An 18741-nucleotide genomic window follows, 5' to 3' on the forward strand; every position below is an offset into this window, starting at 1 on the left:
TCTCCCCAGAAATCTTTACTGGCTTCCTTCTGCCTGCAAAACAAAGTCCCAACTACTTTGGTTAACATTCAAGGCCTTCCATAAATTGGCACCACTCTACCTTTTCTCATAGGCCTTATGACACCTTTCAAGATAGTCTACCCTCCAGTCAAATTTTACATTTCGTTATCAATGCACCCTCTACTTTCTCCATGCCTCTGCTTACATCGCTCTCTGTGACTTCACATGTCCTTGGTCCCCTTTATTTCTTCTGCCCTTTGGAGCTGAACTGCTTGAAAAGGTCATCTACAATAGTTTTCATCTACTTTCTCTCTTCTCATCTTCTTCTTAACCCCTTACAATCTGGCTTCTAATCTCATCTTTCCACCAAAACTGCTCTCTCCAAAATTACTAATCACCGATTAGTGGTCAAATCCAATGGCCTTTTCTCTATCCTCATTCTCCTTGACCTCTCTGTAGTTTTTGAAAATATTCATCACCCTCTTTTCTCTCTGGCTTTTCAGTTCACCGCTCTCTCCTGGTTTTACTCCTACCATTTCTTCTTTGCTAGATCCTCTTCCATATCACGCCCACTAACTATGAGGTCCCTCAGGAGTCTGTCTTCAGAACTCTTCTCTTCTCCCTCTATACAATTTCATTTGGTGATTTCATCCACCCCCACAGATTTAGTTATCTTCTCTATACTGAGCATTTTCAAATATCTCTTTTTTGCCCCAATCTCTCTGCTACCCTCCAATCTCACATCTCCCATAGTCTTTCAGACGTCTCAAACTGGATGTCCAGTAGACATCTTAAACTCCATATGCCCCAAACAGAACTCATTATCTTTCCCTTATAAAGCTCTTCCCTGTCCTCTACCTTCCCTATTACTTTAGAGGGCAACATAAATACCCAGCTCACGTGATATTTCTTCCATGATGTCTTCCCTCATCCCTCAGGATCACAGCCTAGGAGTCATCCTGGATTAATCGTGATCTTTCAGCTCCTATATCGGAATTGTTGCTAAAAACCTATAGATTTCACCTTTGCAACATTTCTCAAATACATTCTTTTCTCCCCGTTATCACTGCCACCACTCTAGTGCAGGTTCTCATCACCTCACACTTTGAGTATTACAGTAGCCTGACAGTGGGTCTGCTGCCTCAAGTTTCTCCCCATGACAATCAGTTCTCCATTTGGTCAATAAAGTGATCTTCCTAAAGTTCAGGACTGATCATGCTACTCCCTAACTCCCTCTCAAGAAATTCCAATACCTTCCTATTGCCTCCAGGAGTAAGTACAAAATGTTCTGTTTGACATTCAAAGCCTTTCACAATCTAGCCCCCTTCTACGTTTCCAGTCTCTTACACCTTCCTCCCCATGATGTACTCTTTGAGCCAGTGCCATTGGTCTTATGACAGTTCTACAAACAAGACATTCCATCTCTCAGCTTCAGGCAATTTCTCTGGCTATCCTCCATGCCTGGAATGCTCTCTCTCTCCACTGCTCTGACTACTCACCTCTCCAATTTCCTTTTAAGTCCCAACTAAAATCCCTCCTTCTACAGGAAGTCTTCCTCAACCCCTCAACCCCAAAGCTTTCTCTCTTTTAATTCTTTCCTGTTTATCCTGTATATAGCATGCTTTGGATATGTGTGTGTGTGTGTGTGTGTGTGTGGTCTCCTTCCTTATATTGTAATGTCCTTGAGGGCAGAGAATGTCTTTTGCCTCTTTTTGTATCTCCGGTGGTTAGCATCATGCCTGGCACATAGTTGGCACTAAATACATGTCTACTGATTGAAGCCCAGCTTAAATTCCATCTCTTCCAGGAAGTCTTCCCTGGCCCAGTTATTTATGATGTTTCTCCCTTTAAGCTTCATACTACCTTTGGTTTTATACTTCTTCAATTCATTAAGCACATATTATTTTCTATTGTAGTTACCATGTGTGTTTATTTTCTCCCTATTAAACAGTAAGCATGGTAGGGACAGTCTAATCTGCATACACCCATAACAAACTCCCCAGCAAAATATTCCATATATAATAAGTTTTCTTCAGTTAAATTCATTTGAATAGAATGACCATAAGTACATTAGGAATGGAAAGAGGATGATGAGAGCCTAAGGTGTAGGAAATGGTACTGAAAATGGACTGGGACCTAACAGCATTCATGGCAAGACTTTTCTGTCTTTAAACTTTTCACAAAGGTCAGTCCTAAGTTCAGAGATGGTCTGAGAGCCATCTTGGATCTTGGTGATGAGCTTGGGAGTTGCCTTCCTACACTTCCAAATACTTTGTCAACTGCCTCCCTGGCAAGCTTTTACCCTTCTCTCTAGATATATCCATGTTTTTGCTTTCCCGTCTCACCAAGAATTTCAACTTTCCCAGTGGCTCACAACCCACCTAACTTTTCTTTCATGCTCTTATTCATACCATTGCCTAAGTGTCCTATCACTTCTTTACTGAACCAAACTGATTTCCTCTAAATCTTTGCCAAGACTCACTCTGAAAAGATGAAAAATGCATCCCCCAGGTAAGACCAGGTAAGGTAGGTTTGATCTTCACCTACCACTTAAGTCTAAGAAGGGTAAGGTAAATGTTATTATTATCCCCATTTTGTAGATAAGGAAACAGAGGCTGAGGGAGGTTAAGTTGTTGCCCCAAGGTTACACGATTATTAAGTGTTTATGACAGGGATCAAATTTAGGTCTTCCTGACTCCAATTCCAGTACTCTATCCACTTTGCCTTCTAGCTGCTTCAGTATTCTGGTAGTTCCTCTTCATCTATCAAAATTCTATCTACCTTTCAATACCCAGATCACGTGATATTTCTTCCATGATGTCTTCCCTCAGCCTCAGCCAACAGGGGTTTTCTCCCATCCTGATCTCCTACATTCTTTATTACGTATACCAGTCATTTGGCCATTTATCATCTAAACCTGCAGGCATCTCTTGGTTTTGTCTTGAGTGATTTAACACCTATTTTCTTATTTCAACATATGTGTGGTAACTTTCAAAGGGCCTCTAAACTCTCTGTTTCAGACATGGTTATCCTTCATGGTACCATATACTGTGTGATGCACAAAATCTGCTATCTAAAAAACCGTGTTGATGGATTGAGTTTCCCAAGCTTCCTGCCTCCTACATAACATACTTCTTTTATTCCTTCATCACTTCGAGGATTTATAATTTCCTCAGTGTGTATCCTCCCCCCCCCCTTCTCCAACACAGGTTTCAACCTTTCCATTACTTAATAGATTATCTTCCCGAGTGGTTACGGCCAAAAAATTCATTACCCTGGGGCTGACCTAGCGCTTGGCTTTTCTGGCCTGAGCAGGGCTGGTGTTAGAACAACAGGCAGATACAGTAAAGCACACATAACACTGCAGTCAAAGTCTTTCCTGCCCAGCAGGGCCTCCCTGGACTTCCAATTCACGGGCATAGGTTTCGATGAACCAGGATCACCAACATGCCACAATAAGGCATTAGAGAAGGGAGGGAGGGAGGGGGAGAGACAGACAGACAGACAGAGACAGAGAGAAAGAGACAGAGACAGAGAGACAGAGACAGAGACAGAGAGACAGAGAGAGCGCACTACTCCTTATTTGTCTAAAATCTGACTCTTCTGCTAGAACCCTGCATTCTCTCTTTAGATGTACAATAACCCTCCTCTAGACGGTGATTTACAGTTACGAGACTCTTTTCAGTCTACCAGTCATCTGATCCTCACAACAATCCTGTGAGGTAGGTAGGGCAAATATTCCACTGCCTCTTTTACAAGTGAGGAAACCCAAGCTTGGAGAATGTAAGCAATATGTCCAAGTCATATGGCAAAGAATTGGTGAAGTTGAGAACCCAAATGGCAGTCTTCAGATACTAAGCCAGATGTGCTTCACGCTAGACCAGGCTGCCTTTCCAAGCTAAGGTTGCCAAGATTGCTCAACTTGCCTTTCCCTCCAGCTCTCCCTTTAGTGTAACCACTCCATATAAAACTATTTATAAATTTATACCATTTACTTTGCTTCTCTCTTCTGGGCTTACAGTTTTCTTAATTGTAAAATGAGAAACTTGGACTAAAGGATTTCCAAGTGCTAATATGCTGTGATTCCCTAATTCTATGCATTTGTGGTTTTTGTCATTTGGTTTGCCATGTCTCCCACTTTATGCTATAAGGTCTAGCAGGTAAGTATGGTATTTTGTATTCCCTGTGCAACTCCCCCATACAGCCTAGAAAAGCATGATTCAAGTAGTTGATGTTCAATAGATGAGAAGGAAGAGGATGGAAAAATTCACCAATCAGAAATCTGCTATCAGATTCCCACTGGATATCATCACAACATCACATGACACATTGCCCATCAACTTTAAACTCCTTTCAAAATCCTCATAGAAATGCATATGATCTCTCTTTGCATCAAACCTTGAATAAATGTAATCAGCATCTCTCTGTAAGCCTTCTTTACTGCCCTTAAGAGGGAATGAATTAAACAGATCATTGCTGAATTAATATGCTGAAATGTTTTGTGCTTATTGGTGATGTGATGAGAGCATACTGTGTGGCTGCTTTGCAAAGAATCCTTTGGAAAGTCTATGGGATGCCATTAACCCACATTCTTGGCATTCCTTGCTTTGGGGCCCTTCCTCACTGATTTGTAGATTCTCTGTCCCCTTGCTCATTTTTATACATGTGATTATCCTCCATTCAGATGTTCTAGAGGTCCATTTTAAAAGCTCCCTGCCTCCAGAGGGGCGCCAGGGAGAATTGGAGGAAGAATCTGGTGCCAGATCATCTTACTAATGGAAGATAATTATTGTGATTATCTCATCCTTCCTTAAAAGCTCTAAGGGTGGCATTGTAACTGCTCTGACAGGGTGAAGCTCAAAGTAAAATATGTTGTCTCTCATTGTGGAAAAACCTGTCATAGTCCTCTGAGGGATAAAAGCCTCCAGGTAAATCCTTGCTGGAAAACTGGCTTTTCTCTTTCAGAGAGAAGCATGAAAAGAAATTTAGATCAGGAGTCAGGGTGTTTTAGTAATGATTCTATCCCTAAATAGCTGTATGACCTTTAGCAAGCAACTTAACCTTTGCATTTTTCAGTTTCCTCATCTATAAAATACGGTTAATAAAGCCTGCCTTGTGAGCTATTATGAGGATTTTTTTTAAGATCAAAGATTTTTAATTCAATTCTCTCGTTTTGCAGTTAGCCCAGTAATGCAGCAATGCTCCTCTTTGTTCAGGAACTTGGTGAGACCATTGCACAAAGTTTTGGACCTAATCTTCCTCCCCAGAGACCAAGATAGTCTAGGGCAGATTATGCCTTTGAGATACTTGGGGGAGATGTCTGTATGTTTGTTCTTGAAATATCTTCAAAGCTCTTTGTTAAAAGTCAGTCTACTTAAGTGGTCACATATAAACAAATACTAGCTTCCTTAAATGGATGGAGGCTTGAACTGATGGCAGTAGAGAAGAGATATTTCTCATATCTCTGAGGGTATCTTAAAACCCTGAGAGGAGAGGCAGCTTGCCTGACTTAGGAGAGAGGGCCAGAGCATACACACATTCCAAATAATTAGAATCTGAGAGCTTTGAGAGGCCTTAGAGATCTAGTCTAGCCTAGCCCCCCTTTTACATAGGAGGAAAAGGACTTGGTGAGGTCAAAAGTTTTACACAGTCACACAACAAGGTAATGGCAGAGTTGGAACTAGTGTCAACGTCTCATACCCAGCCATTACACCATGGCTGCTTCTTTGTTCAAGGCCTCAGTTAGAATCAGAGGTGGAACATGCAATGGAATACACCTTTGATTGGTATTGTTCACCCTTTATTCTTGAACAGGACCAATGACATCAGAAGGGTGATGTCTTGACTTGCAAGTGAATTAGATTTAAGTGAGGCAGGGTGGTACAAAGTCATCAGCCTCACTTTCTTCTCCAGGGTCATCTCACTGCAGTGGCAAAATATAGGTCAAGATTACTGCAGATGACCCCAGATGCAATGGGAGACTCTGACATTTTTAAGTTAAGGTCTTGCCCAAATCTCAGTTTGTCTGAGGCAACACCTATTCAGTTATTTAAGGCTAGGTAAGAAATAAGCACTTCTAGATGGCACAGCGTAGGACTTAGAGACAGGAAGATCTGAGTTTGAATCTTGCTTAGACATTTACCAGTTCGGTATTCTTAAGCAAATCATTTAACTTCTCTATGTTTGTGTCCTCTTCTGTAAAATGAAGATAATAATGATAAAACCTCACTCATAGGTTTGTTGTAATAATCATGAAATGAGGCATGTAAAGCACTTTGCAAACCTTAAAACACTACAGAAATGCTAGTAGCTATGATAATTATTGTTGTTGAATTGTTACAGTCATATCTGACTCTTTGTGATCCATTTGGGGCTCTCTAAGCAAAGATACTAGAGCAGCTTGCCATTTCTGTCTCCAGCTTATTCCACAGCTGAGGAAACTAAGGCAAAAAGGGTCAAGTGACTTCCCCAAGGACACACAGCTAGTAAGTGTCCAAGGCTGGACTTAAACTCAGGAAGATTAGCCCCTTGTGCTCTATCCAAAGGGGCAGCTACCGTAGTAAGAATAGCAATGAAAGGATTAGCTTTTAAAGAAGGGATTTGCAAAAGGTCGAGAAACAGCTAGAGGGCCTGCCAAAATGACTTGTCTGTATCTTTTCTCTGCGTGCATTGTCCAGGTCAGAGAGATTGAGAGTGAAAATGCTTGATAAATAGGGATAAAGGGCAAAGGAAGAAACATGGAAAAGAGAATGAAAGAAACTGCAATGAGATTTATTTCACTTTTGCTTTTTATCCTAATAATAATGCTAAGAACTCACATTTATACAATACTTTGTATTTTGTCAAATGTAACAAAAGTATTATCCTTCCCATTCAGAAGAGGAATCTGAGGGTCAGAGAAGTTATGGCTTACCCACATTCATATGACTAGTAGGTTTCATAGTCAAAGCTTAAAACCAGTATATAGAGATAACTGGATTAGGAGTCAAAAGACCTAGTTTCTAATCTAGGCTTTGATACCAATGAATTGAGAAACATTGCCAGGCTTCAGGTCCCTCAATCGGTAAAGCAAGGATAATAATACTTATTCTTTCTATTTCACAGAGTCACTGTGAGTAATAAATGAGATAATGTATACAAAAGGCTTGGTAAAGCATAAAGCATTATGGAAATGTAAGTTAATATTGTTTTTAGTGATGTTCACCATCAGCAAACCTCCTGGTTGATAACTTTCCAATCATGAAAATTTATTTTAACCCTTTGTTTGACTTTTTGTGGCCCCATTTGGGTTTTGTTTTTGTTCTTTTTTTACAAAGATCCTAGGGAGATTTGCCTTTCTTCTCCAGCTCATTTTACAGATGAGGAAACTAAGGCAAACAGGGTTAAATGACTTGCCTAGAGACAGCTATTAAGTATCTGAGGTCAGATTTAAATTTGGGTGTTCCTGACTCCAGACCTGTCCTTTTACCCACTGTATCACCTAACTGCCCTGTTTTAATCCTACAAGTGATTTAATTGGTGCTGGGAGCTCCCATGGTGAAATTCCTTTAAGTAATACAAGCAGGCAATTATTCTGCAATTTTCCATCTTAGAGATTTGTCTGGGCTATTCGGAGAATTAGCAATTTGCCCAGGGTCAAACAGCCACCATCATCTCAAAAGCAGGACTTTTCAATGAGTGCATCTCTCTATCCACTATTATAAGCTACTTCCCAACATAGAACATCCTTCTACAGAAAAAAAAAAGACTGGGACGTTCTGTTTCTCATCCCTCCCAGTCAGGGAAATTTGAAAGTAGACTGTGGAGTCCAGTACACACACAGAATAAAGAACTATAGAAATATTTGTTGGTCAACATTCCCACAAGATAGCCATGAAGGTCACTCTTCAGTTGTGTATGCTGTTCATTATCTTCTGTTTGTGGACCCCGTTGTTTGATCCTTAATCACCCCCTGACTCCCCTTGTTTTCATTCATGCAATAGAACCACCAGGAGTGACGAGAATCAGTTAAGCAACAGACATTTACAAAGTTCCTGTTATATACCAGGTATTAAGTGGGGCATAAAAATCAGAGAGGAAAAAATGAAATAATGTCTGCCTTCAAGAAGCTTGCACTCTAATGGTGGGACAACATGTATGTTTATAGTTACATACAAGATATACACAAAATAGATGTAATTTATGTAAGCTTAGGGAGGAAAACATTAGAAGCAGAGGGGACTAGGGGAAGCTTCCATATATAACTGAAATCATATTTGTGCTCTATACCTGGTAGCAGAGCACAATATTCCTCATTGCTTTCTGTTCCCAAGGCCTTCCCACATCCTAGGGAGGTATGATCCAAAGGGGCTCTTCTGTGATCTTATATTCTGTCAACATCTCAGCAAATGGCTTTAGAAATGGCCTCTTTTTTTAAAGGTCCATCATTCCATTGCAACCATTGTAAGACTCAGTCCAAATGCAGTTACCATAGTAAGAATGAACCATTGCCAGTCCTTTTCCCTGAAATTAGAAGGCAGAATCCCCTTCTAGGAAACTTACAATCAACAAACAATATACCTCGGGGCGGCCAGGTAGCACAGCGAGTAAGAGCACCGGCTCCAGTGTTGAGAAGACTTGGAAATCGAATCCTGGGCTCAGACACTTAGCACCCACCCAGAAACACCTGGCCGTGTAACCTTGAGCAAGTTACTTACCCCCAATTGCTTAGGGGCGGCCAGGTGGCTCAGCGAGTAAGAGCACCGGCTCCAGTGTCGGATGACCTGGATCAAATCAGGGCTCAGATACTCAGCACCACACCCAGAAATAACTGGCCGTGTAACCTTGAGCAAGTTATTTAACCCCGATTGCTTTAAAAAAACAAACAAACAAACAAACAATACACCTCCCAAACACCTTGCTGTCAGTAAACCCTCCTTGATCCCAAATTCCTTCTCACAGAAAAGTTGGGGACCTCCTCTCAGGCACAAAGCTGATAGCTTTGAATTTGATGGAGATGGGTTGAACTGGACAGAGATGAATTGGACTCTGAGCTCCTTTCTAATTCTGGGATTCAATGATCCCATGAAGCAGAACGCTTAAGTCCCCCCCAAAACTACAAAGTGATATTTTGCCCCTCCAAGTACCTGGATACTCTTTCTCAACCCTCTACTTCACTCTATCCATGAAAAAAACACAACCAAATTCTACTTCCTTGCACTTTAAAATTGCCAGAATCTTGAAAGAGCTCTTACTGTGATGAAGGTCATAAATAATGGCTAGTTGAGCTGCAAGATCCTCTAAGCCAATATTAAAGAAAACAGCGCAGCTTAGCCAATAAATATTTAAAGGTGCTGTTAAAATGATGAAGTTTAATATGCCATAGGAAATTACATCAAGACATAACTAATTTATCCCAAAGGGCTAGACAGCATATTTTAGATAAGCTAGCTAGGTGGGGTGAGGGGAGGGGGTGGTAAGTGCAAAAAGGACAAAAACATAAAATGCCCACCTGGGAATCAGAGCCTTACATTACATCCCCCCATCGAAAATGAAAAGAAAAAAAATGGAGAGGAAATTCTCAAACTTTACATAGTACTTTTTTTCATATTTCTCAAGGAAGCCCACTCTCTTGCCTCCTTGTTTAGGTAGTGATAGAAACATCAGAGATAATGTACCAAAGACCTCTGGATAGGGACCCAGAATTGGCTAAACTAACTCTTCTGCCAGACAGCAGTCAGGCCCAGGGCGGGGAGAAGTGGGGGAGGGGGGAATGGGGAGGGAGACAGAGAGAGAGAGAGAGAGAGAGAGAGAGAGAGAGAAACTACCTATTTCAAAGAATGAATTGAGGGTGGGGACTGGGAATAAGAAGCCTTGACAGGCACTAGGGAATTATTAGTGCAGAGTTTTCTCAGGTTTTGCTGTCAACAGCATGGCACGTACCTTCCACATTGTAGAGAAATGAGAAAACACTGTGTACACAGAGAGATTCCGATCTTATTAAATTGCAAGAGTATTATTCATTTTGCCAAGGACTCAGGCCTTAAATCCTGAGGTTGTCCAGAGCCTCAAACATACCCCCACCAATCGATGTCCACACACAATTTTTCTTTTGGCCCCCACACAGTGCATTCGACATAAGTAATGTTTCCTCCTGTGGCTTTGCACCCAGGACTCTAATAAACGCTTCCTGTCAGAAAGGCAACTCATAAAGAACAGTAGTGTATGCTGGTAGCCCACTGCTGGGCCTAGGAGGAATTGTGCATCATCCACTCAGAATCCTGAACTGTGCTAAGCAATGTACAAGGCATCATCTTGTGCTGTTGTCTATGAGAATCCATGTGGGGGAGTGCAGAGAGAAATGTGTTTTGACAGGATGATGTTAATTGTCTCAAAAGTAAAATATTTTTATTGTGATAGTTAATTTGAAGAACAGCTGAATATGTCATGGAATAGACAGCTGGAGATATTATTAGAGCAATATATGTATTTTTGTTACCACATTTTCCAGGGCATTAGGTGCTCTCATTGATGTGGGCAAGGTAAAGAGGAGAGGTGGAGAAGGGCAATGGAAGTTTTGTGTCTTTTGGGTTTTTTTCCCTCAGAGGAAAGTTACTTTTCCCTCCTCCTTCACATTCCTACAGCCTTTTGCCTGGACCTGTCCTTTGCACCCATCTCACTCTCCCTCTTACCCCTGTTATTTGTGCCCCATTAAACCGTGAGGTCATTGAGAGTCAATTCTTTATGGTACATATCTTTGTACTCCTGGGGCCTAGCACAAGTTGACACAACAAGAAAGAAAGGAAGAGAGGGAGGTTAGGATGGAGGGAGGGTGGAAGGAAAGAAAGAGGGAGAGAGGGAGAAGGTAATAAATGCTTATTACATGTCAGGAATTGGGCTAAGTCAAAGAATCACTTTCATATGTGAAGAATTTAGAAAGCAAACTGTAAACTTCTGGAAGTCAGGGAATGTTTCATTTTTGTCTGTGCCTAGAATAGTGTTTTGTACATATAGGAGCTGACAAATGTTTGTTGAATTGAATTGAATTGAAATAACTGTTAATTGTTGCATAGATCTTGCCAGGCTTCCTCTCATACATATATTGTATGCATCATACCTGAAAATGAAAGATAAGGGGTGGCTGGGTGGCACAGTGAGTAGGGCACCAGCCCTGGAGTCAGGAGGATCCGAGTTCAAATCCAGCCTCAGACACAACACAAAAACTAGCCGTGTGACCTTGGGCAAGTCACTTAACCCCAACTGCCCTCCAAAAAGCAAAAAAAAAGGAGAGAAAATGAAAGATAAAAACCTATATGTGTACATTCATCTATTCAGCAGATATTTATTGGATATCTTACTGCATCCAGAGCACCATGTACTAAATACTAAGCAGGATGTAAAGATGAATAACGTTGCTAATTCAACAGACATTTATTGTTTTTTTTTTTTCTGCACACAAAGCACTCAGGAGTGGGGGGGGCTGAGGAAGCAGCATAAGAGGAAAGAGGTGCTGATTGAGATACATGGGTTACATAAAACCCAATCTTTGCTTTCTTGGAGTTTACAATCTATTAATTCTATTCAATTCCACTTAATATTTATTAAGCATTTACATGGTAAATGTGCAAGCTGCCATGCCAGGTGCTGGAAAGACAAAGACAAAGACAAGATAGTAGCTGCTTCAAGGCGCTTATGTTCTATTGGGGGCACATATGTACAGAGCATAAGGAGAATCATGAAGCTAGCGCTAATAACCAGGGTGGGGAGAAGACCGAGAAGACTGGAGAAGACATCATGGTAGAGGCAGCGTCTGAGTTGAGCTTTAAAGGAAGACAAGGACTCTGAAAAGTAAAGGTGAAGAGGATATACAATTCAGGCATGGGGGATGGCTTATGTGGGTACACAAAGGCAAGAGATGAACAGTGTCAAATTGAAGTACAAGTAGTTCACTTTGGTCAGAAGGATAAGCGTATGAAAGGGAACTATGCGAAATAAGATTGGGAAAATATAGTGGAGCCAGGTTACAGAGGTCCTTGAGTGCCAGAATAAGAAATTTGCATTTTATCATATAGGTAATGGAGAGCCAACTGACAGTTCATAGCAAAAGAGTTACCTGGTCAGGTTTATTCCTCAAAAAGATTATTTAGCAGCTGTGTGGAGGATGAATTATAGAAAAAAATGAGTCTGGATGCAGGGAGAACAATCGGGAAGTTATTATAGTAGTTTAGGTGAGAAGTGATACGGGCCTTACACTAGGCTGGTGGCTGTTTGAGTGGAAATAAAATGGATGTTACATATGTTGTGGAAGTGGAATCAAAACAGTGAGTATTTGAACTTGTTGAAGAGAGGGGAAGAGAAAGGGAGAAAAAAAGGTAAAAATTTACTTATGAGCCTCAGTAACTACAAAGATGATGTTACTCTCAAGAGAAATAGGAACGTTTGGAAGTGGGACGGTGGGGATAATCAGTGCTGTTTTGTCTGTGTTAAAGTTGAGGTGCTTATGGGACATCCAAGAAGAGATGGCCAGTGTGAGATTGAGTTCTCGGAGGGATTTATTCTTTCCTTTGAAAAAGAAATAATGTTAGAGATAGGAAATTATAACACAATGATGATAGAATACAAAAAGTTTAAACAGATATAGTAATATAATTTATTTAAAAGGTGAATTTCTTGTTGGAATAGCTTGGAAACACTCTACTTCTTTCTTTAAAATTCTTAGTTCTGACACTTCTCTCCTAGAAAGACAAAAAGATAATTTTAAGATGACAAAGTTGTAAGAATAGCCACTTTTTGCTGGTTTGCTTAAAAAAAGCAAACAAATCATTAACAATGAGGTTCTATATAAAACCCATTTCCCACTTTGAGGGAGGCATTTGTTTCCTCTTCATTTGAAGCAAAGGGATGAATAATCAAACAAAAGGAGGGATGCCCACTTGGCTGACATGTTGTAGAGAGGATTGTTCAGGTATACGTTGGGATTGGATGGCCACTGAGGTTTCTTCCAACCCCAGCATTGATGCCATGATTATAGAATACTCAATATATAGATTTGAGATTCATTTGGGAAGACAAGATACGTGGATGGATGGGAACAATTGTGTACAAAGAAAGAAGTCATTCCAGAAACTTGAAAGACACCCATGCTAAGATGGGTAGGTATGGCATGTAGTGATGCATGAGAAACATGTAAGTAGTTATAATGCAAACTGATCCATGTAAGAGAGATGCAAATCAATTGTTATCAAGGGTACAAGGGGAAAACGAAAGTTACTGACTGAGATCATGAACATAGGAGATGGCATTTGCTCTGGACCTAAAACAACAGATAGGATTTTCAAGAGGCTGAAATAGAAGGATGGAAGATATATCCCAGGCATAGAGCACAGCATGATAACTGACATTTCCATAACTGACATTCATAAAATACACTACATGAACAAAGGTCTGGAGGGGAGGAAGCACAGGACAGGTATAAGAATAAATGAGTAGTCTGCTTTAGTTTGAATATAGTACCTATGGGAGGGACTAGTACCATAAATCTCGAAAGATAGGCAGGGTCTAGATAATGAAGGAGGGGGTTAAATGCCCCACTAGGGAGTCTGAAATGTATTCAGTGAGCAGTGCAGACTACACAGATAATTTAGTGAAGACTGTATGATCATTGGGCTGGGGGTGGGGTGTTGGTAAAAGAGATCCTTGTTCAGGTCCCCATTCTAGATGGCTGTCTTCTAACTCTAAGATTCCATAATTCTGTGATTATATAAGCCACAGATTGGTTTTGATCAAAATGGAAGGGACCAACGCTATGAATAAAATCAACCTGGTGAAGTCCGGTTTAGAAGGAGTCACTATCTGAGCAGGTAATGAGAACCTCATGGAGGCAATAGCAGTGGGAAGACAGAGGAGACAAATTCCAAAGATACTGTGAAGGTATATTGATAGTACTTCTAACTGATTAGCAGGAGGCAGTGAAGGGGAGAGAAGAGTCAAAGATAACACCAAGGTTTGAACAAGGGTGACTAGATAATTGATGGTACCACTGACAGCAATCAGAGAATCAGGAGGAGGCACCAATTTTAGGGGATGATAATAAGCTCAGAATTGAGCTTGTTGATTTTGAGGTGCCAGCTGGATGCCTAAGGTAAGTTGTCTTTTAAAATGTAAGTTATACTTTAAATGATGCTTTTAAGGGGTCACATAACAGGTAACAGTGTCAAGTAAAGAATCCAAGGGTGTCCTCTGGGCAGCTGTAGATCCAAGTCTCAACAAAGGGTAGGATAAGAGGTCAAGATTTGGCAGTTATATAAGCAGAAGTCATAGTTATAGCTGTAGGTGTGAATAAAATTGCCATGGAAAGGAGAAGAGAAAAGATCTCAGCATAGAGACTTGGAAGACATCATCCTTTGGATCCAAAGAGTGTAAATGTAAAGCCAGAAGGGAAGAAGTTAAAAAAAGGATGATCACAGGCGGACAATAGGCTCTCAGAAGTCCAACAAAAAAAAATATTCAGTAGAAGGAGTTAAAATGTAAAAACCTACTAAAAGTTCAAAGAGAATAAGGGCTCAGGAAATAAGACCTAATTGTAACCCTGAAGGAATTTCTACATTCTGATATCCCCGTGACTCAGCACTCTTCTATTCCTTGTATGCAAGCAGATAAACTACCATAAAGTCCCTTAAGGATTCACTCTTTCATTCACTAATTATAACTCTGACTTAATATGCTCCTTTTAATTTTTCCCTTTGTTTTAACTGTACTTAATAAAACTAATCCTGCCCCTGCCTTCATCTTCCTTGTCCAGTCATTCTCAATGCAAGCTTGTTTAAAAAAAAAATGTGGCCATATATTTCAGTCATGCCTAATTTTCTGAAATTTAGTTGTCCTTGAAAGCATCAATAAGCACCATGGATAGAGGCAGTGTGGCACAGCAGAAAGGGCACTGGTTCTAGAGTCACGGGGCTAGATTTAAACCCTATGATTTACTACCCGTGTGACCTTTGATAAATCACTTAGCCTCCTGGGCCTATGTTTCTTCATCTAGAAGATAGCTGGAGTTATGGCTTTTAGGGTCCCTCCCAAATCCAAATATGTGACCCTAGAATCCCTATAGGATCACAGGCAGTCAGTGGCATAGCGGAAAGAACATTGGATTTAGTGTAAAGTCTAGCCTCAGCCGCTTACTAGCTGTGTGACCCTCAGCAAGACACTTTACCCATTTGCCTCAGTTTCCTCAACCGTAAAATGGAGCTAATAATAACACCTTCATCACAGTATGGTAAAGATCAAATAAGATAGTGAAAAATAGTTCTTAGCACAGTGACTGGCACATAGTAGGAACTTAATGAATGCTTATTTCCTTCTCCCCCTCTCCCTTTCCTTTCTAGTTCATACTGAAATGTCACTGTTTGTAACAAAAAGAATGAAACCAAATTAGTTCCTCTAAAGCGTTGTAGAGGCAGAATAGTACAGTGGTAAGAGTGATGGACATGAAATTAAAGAAGACCAGAGCTTTAATTGTGGCTCTAATGTTGAATAATTATATGACCCAGGGCAACTTACTTTATCCCTCTGAGTCTTAGTTACCTCAGCAATAAAATCTGGATAATCTGTTTCTGGGTTTTGTTTTGTTTTTATTTTTATTTTTTACCAGGCATGTGATTTCATAAATATAGGGCCCTCCCTCTGAAGAGATATCCTTTATCAATACAGATAGGTGGCTATTCTTCAACTTCAATTCATAAAGTCACATGAGGTTTTGCTGTTGTTCAGTTGTGTTAGTTGTGCCCAATACTTCATGACCTAATTTGGGGTTTTCTTGGAAAAGATGTTGGTGTGGTTTGCCATTTCCTTCTCCAGCTTATTTTACAGATGAGGAAACTGAGGCAAACAGGCTTAAGTGATTTTTCCAGGGTCATACAGCTAGTTAGCATGTAAGGCAAGTTTGAACTCAGGTCCTCCTGACCCCAGGCCCTGCACTTTATCCACTGTACCACCTACCTGCACCTATGCCACCTAGCTTGGAGGTTTCAAAAAACCTGGGAAAGATTCATGTGAACAGTGACAGAATGAACTGAGTACAATCAGGCGATCAATTTATATAGCAACAACAAGGTTGTAGGGACAAATAACTCTGAAAAACTAAGCTGATCAATATAATGACCAACTACAGTTCCAGAGGACCAATGATGAAACACACTATCTACCACCTGACAGATAATAGATTCGAGGCATAGAATGAGATATACATCTTTGGACATAACCAATGTGGAAAAGAGAAGAAAGAGAAAGAAAGGGAGAGAGGGAAGGAAGGAGGGAAGGAAGGAAGGAAGGAAGGAAGTGAGGTGGTGAGGAGGTGAGGAGGAGAGGGAAAGAGGTAGGCAGAGACAGAGGGAAGGAGAAAGGGAAGAAGGAAGAGAGGAACAAAGGAAGAGAGAAAGGGAAGAGAGAAGGGAGGAAGGAAGCAGGAAGGAAGGAGGCAGGAAGTTAGAAGAAGAAGAGAGGGAGAAGGAAAGAATAGAAAGAAAAAGAAAGAAAAAAGATTTAAAACTGAAAAATGTTTTTTGAGAATAGAAAAAAGTCTACAAGAAATAAGACAAGCAGGATAGCTTTGAAAATAGAATGCTGAATTCATTTCGTTGATGTTCAGTTGTTTTACAGCCATGTCCAACTTCTTGACCCCCTCTGGCGTTTTCTTGGTAGACATATTGGAGTGCTTCGCCATTTCCTCATTTTACAGATGAGTAAACTGAGGCAAATAAGGTTAAATTACTTGCCCAGGATCATACAGTTAGTAAATGTCTGAGGCTGGATTTGAATTCAGGTCTTCCCAACTCCAGTATTGGCACTCTATCCCCTGTGCCACCTAACTGGCCTGCTGAATTTATTGCATATTTTTAAAAAGAAAAGCAAGTGCATATAATATAGATTAATGATTCCATGGGCAATCCTATTTTTCTTATTCTACTGTAAATAATATGGAAGTGCTCATACTAGTTGATAATTGTTGAGTTCAAATTTTTAAAAATAGGGAAAAAAATTAAAGTGATTTGCATACTTAAAAAAAAGAGTGACTTGTCCAGATCACTTGGCCTGCATTTGGCAGGACTTGAAACCAGGCCTTCCTGACACTAGTGTCCTTTTACAGTACTCACAAGACTGTTACAAGAAAATTACTTTATACTTTTTAACGTGATATAGAATTGAGCTATTATTCCATCTCCCCTCTCCATTGCTGTCCCTGCCTCCATAATCTCCATCACCTTTCCTAAAAAAATTCTACTAATAGTTAGCACACCATACTTACAAGTCTTTTAAAGTCTCAGTGATATTTTAAATGATTTTGAGTGGGGAATCATAGAGGTATAAGGGACTTCAAAGGTAATTAAACCCAAACCCTTCATTTTACAGATGAGGAAACTGAGGCCCAGAAAGGTCAAGTGATTTGTCCAGGGACACATAGATAGGAAGGAACTGAGGCAGCCCTCAAGTCTGTATCTTCAAGACCACAAATCCAGTGCTCTCTCCACTACACTGAATTGTGTCCTAGACCTCTGCCCTCTCATTTTACAGAGGCAAGAACCCAAGTAGAGCAAAGCTCAAAGATTTCCTAAGGGACACCTAATTAATCCTCATTTAGTTAAGGGCAGAGCTGAAACAAGAATCCAAATCTCCTGAATCTCAGTCCAGTGCTGCCTCCGCTGCATCAGCCTCCCTCTATTATTTTCATCCCTAATGATCTTCTCAAGATTACTATGAGAAGGCCCCTTGGACAGTTCCCTTCCCTCGAGGGCCATTGGAACATTGTCCGTGGGGAAAAAAGCAAAGCATTTCACCGCCACTATTCTCTCTTCCCACTAAGTAAATCCCACTTATTGGTCCATTTGGAATGAGGTCCATTATCTAACCTCTAGTCCATCACTACAGATTAATCTCAGAACAAATGCAGACAATTTAGGGCTGCCCTGTCCACAGTGGAAAGATAAATTTCCAACCCCCATCCAAACAAAGTAACCCCAAGAGAGAAATGCAGACATGTGGGTTGAACTGCTTACATATTGACATTTGAACCTTCTTTGTCCAAAGGAGTCTCTACACATGGCATATCTCCACCCTGAAGCCAGGATCTGACTCATAAACAGATGTAACTCTTTAAAGAAATGTAGGCGAGCATAGAGGAAAACTGACAATGGGCCTGATGTAAAATCAGACAGCTAGGCTAAAAGGAATCCATTTTTAGTTACTGAAGCAAACAAAACCAGAACAACGTACATGATGACTACAACAATATAAATGAAAACAATACTAAAATGCGGTCAAATTGAGATCAATTGCAATGACCTATCTTGATTCCCCTGAAAAGAGATGATGAAACACTTTCTCCTTCTCAATAGATGTTTGAGTGTCTATGGAAGCAGGATGTTTATATCTGGTAATTTGGTTGTGCTTAACAAGAAACAACCATGGTGTAAAAGAAAAAGGCTCTAATAAAACAAATTTTAAAAAGGAAGGTGAAAATGCACTGTCTTCTACTTCTCATTGATGTTTGGTTTTTCAACAACTAAAACTAGAGAAGGGTAAGAGATTTTCAGGTGTGCTTTCTGCATTCCATTCTTTAGGTCACTGACCAGAAGCTCATGAGGAGAAGATGAGGGAGAAGGTAAAGATGATTCAAGGAGATAACTGGCAACTAGGTGGCACAGTGGGTAGAGTACTAACACTGGAGTCAGAAAGATTCATCTCCCTGAGTTCAAATCTGGCTTCAGA

The sequence above is a fragment of the Petaurus breviceps genome, unplaced genomic scaffold, assembly GCF_028583685.1.
Source record: "Petaurus breviceps papuanus isolate PSGF00001 unplaced genomic scaffold, PetGlider_PUasm1.0 129, whole genome shotgun sequence".
Lineage (NCBI taxonomy): Eukaryota > Metazoa > Chordata > Mammalia > Diprotodontia > Petauridae > Petaurus > Petaurus breviceps.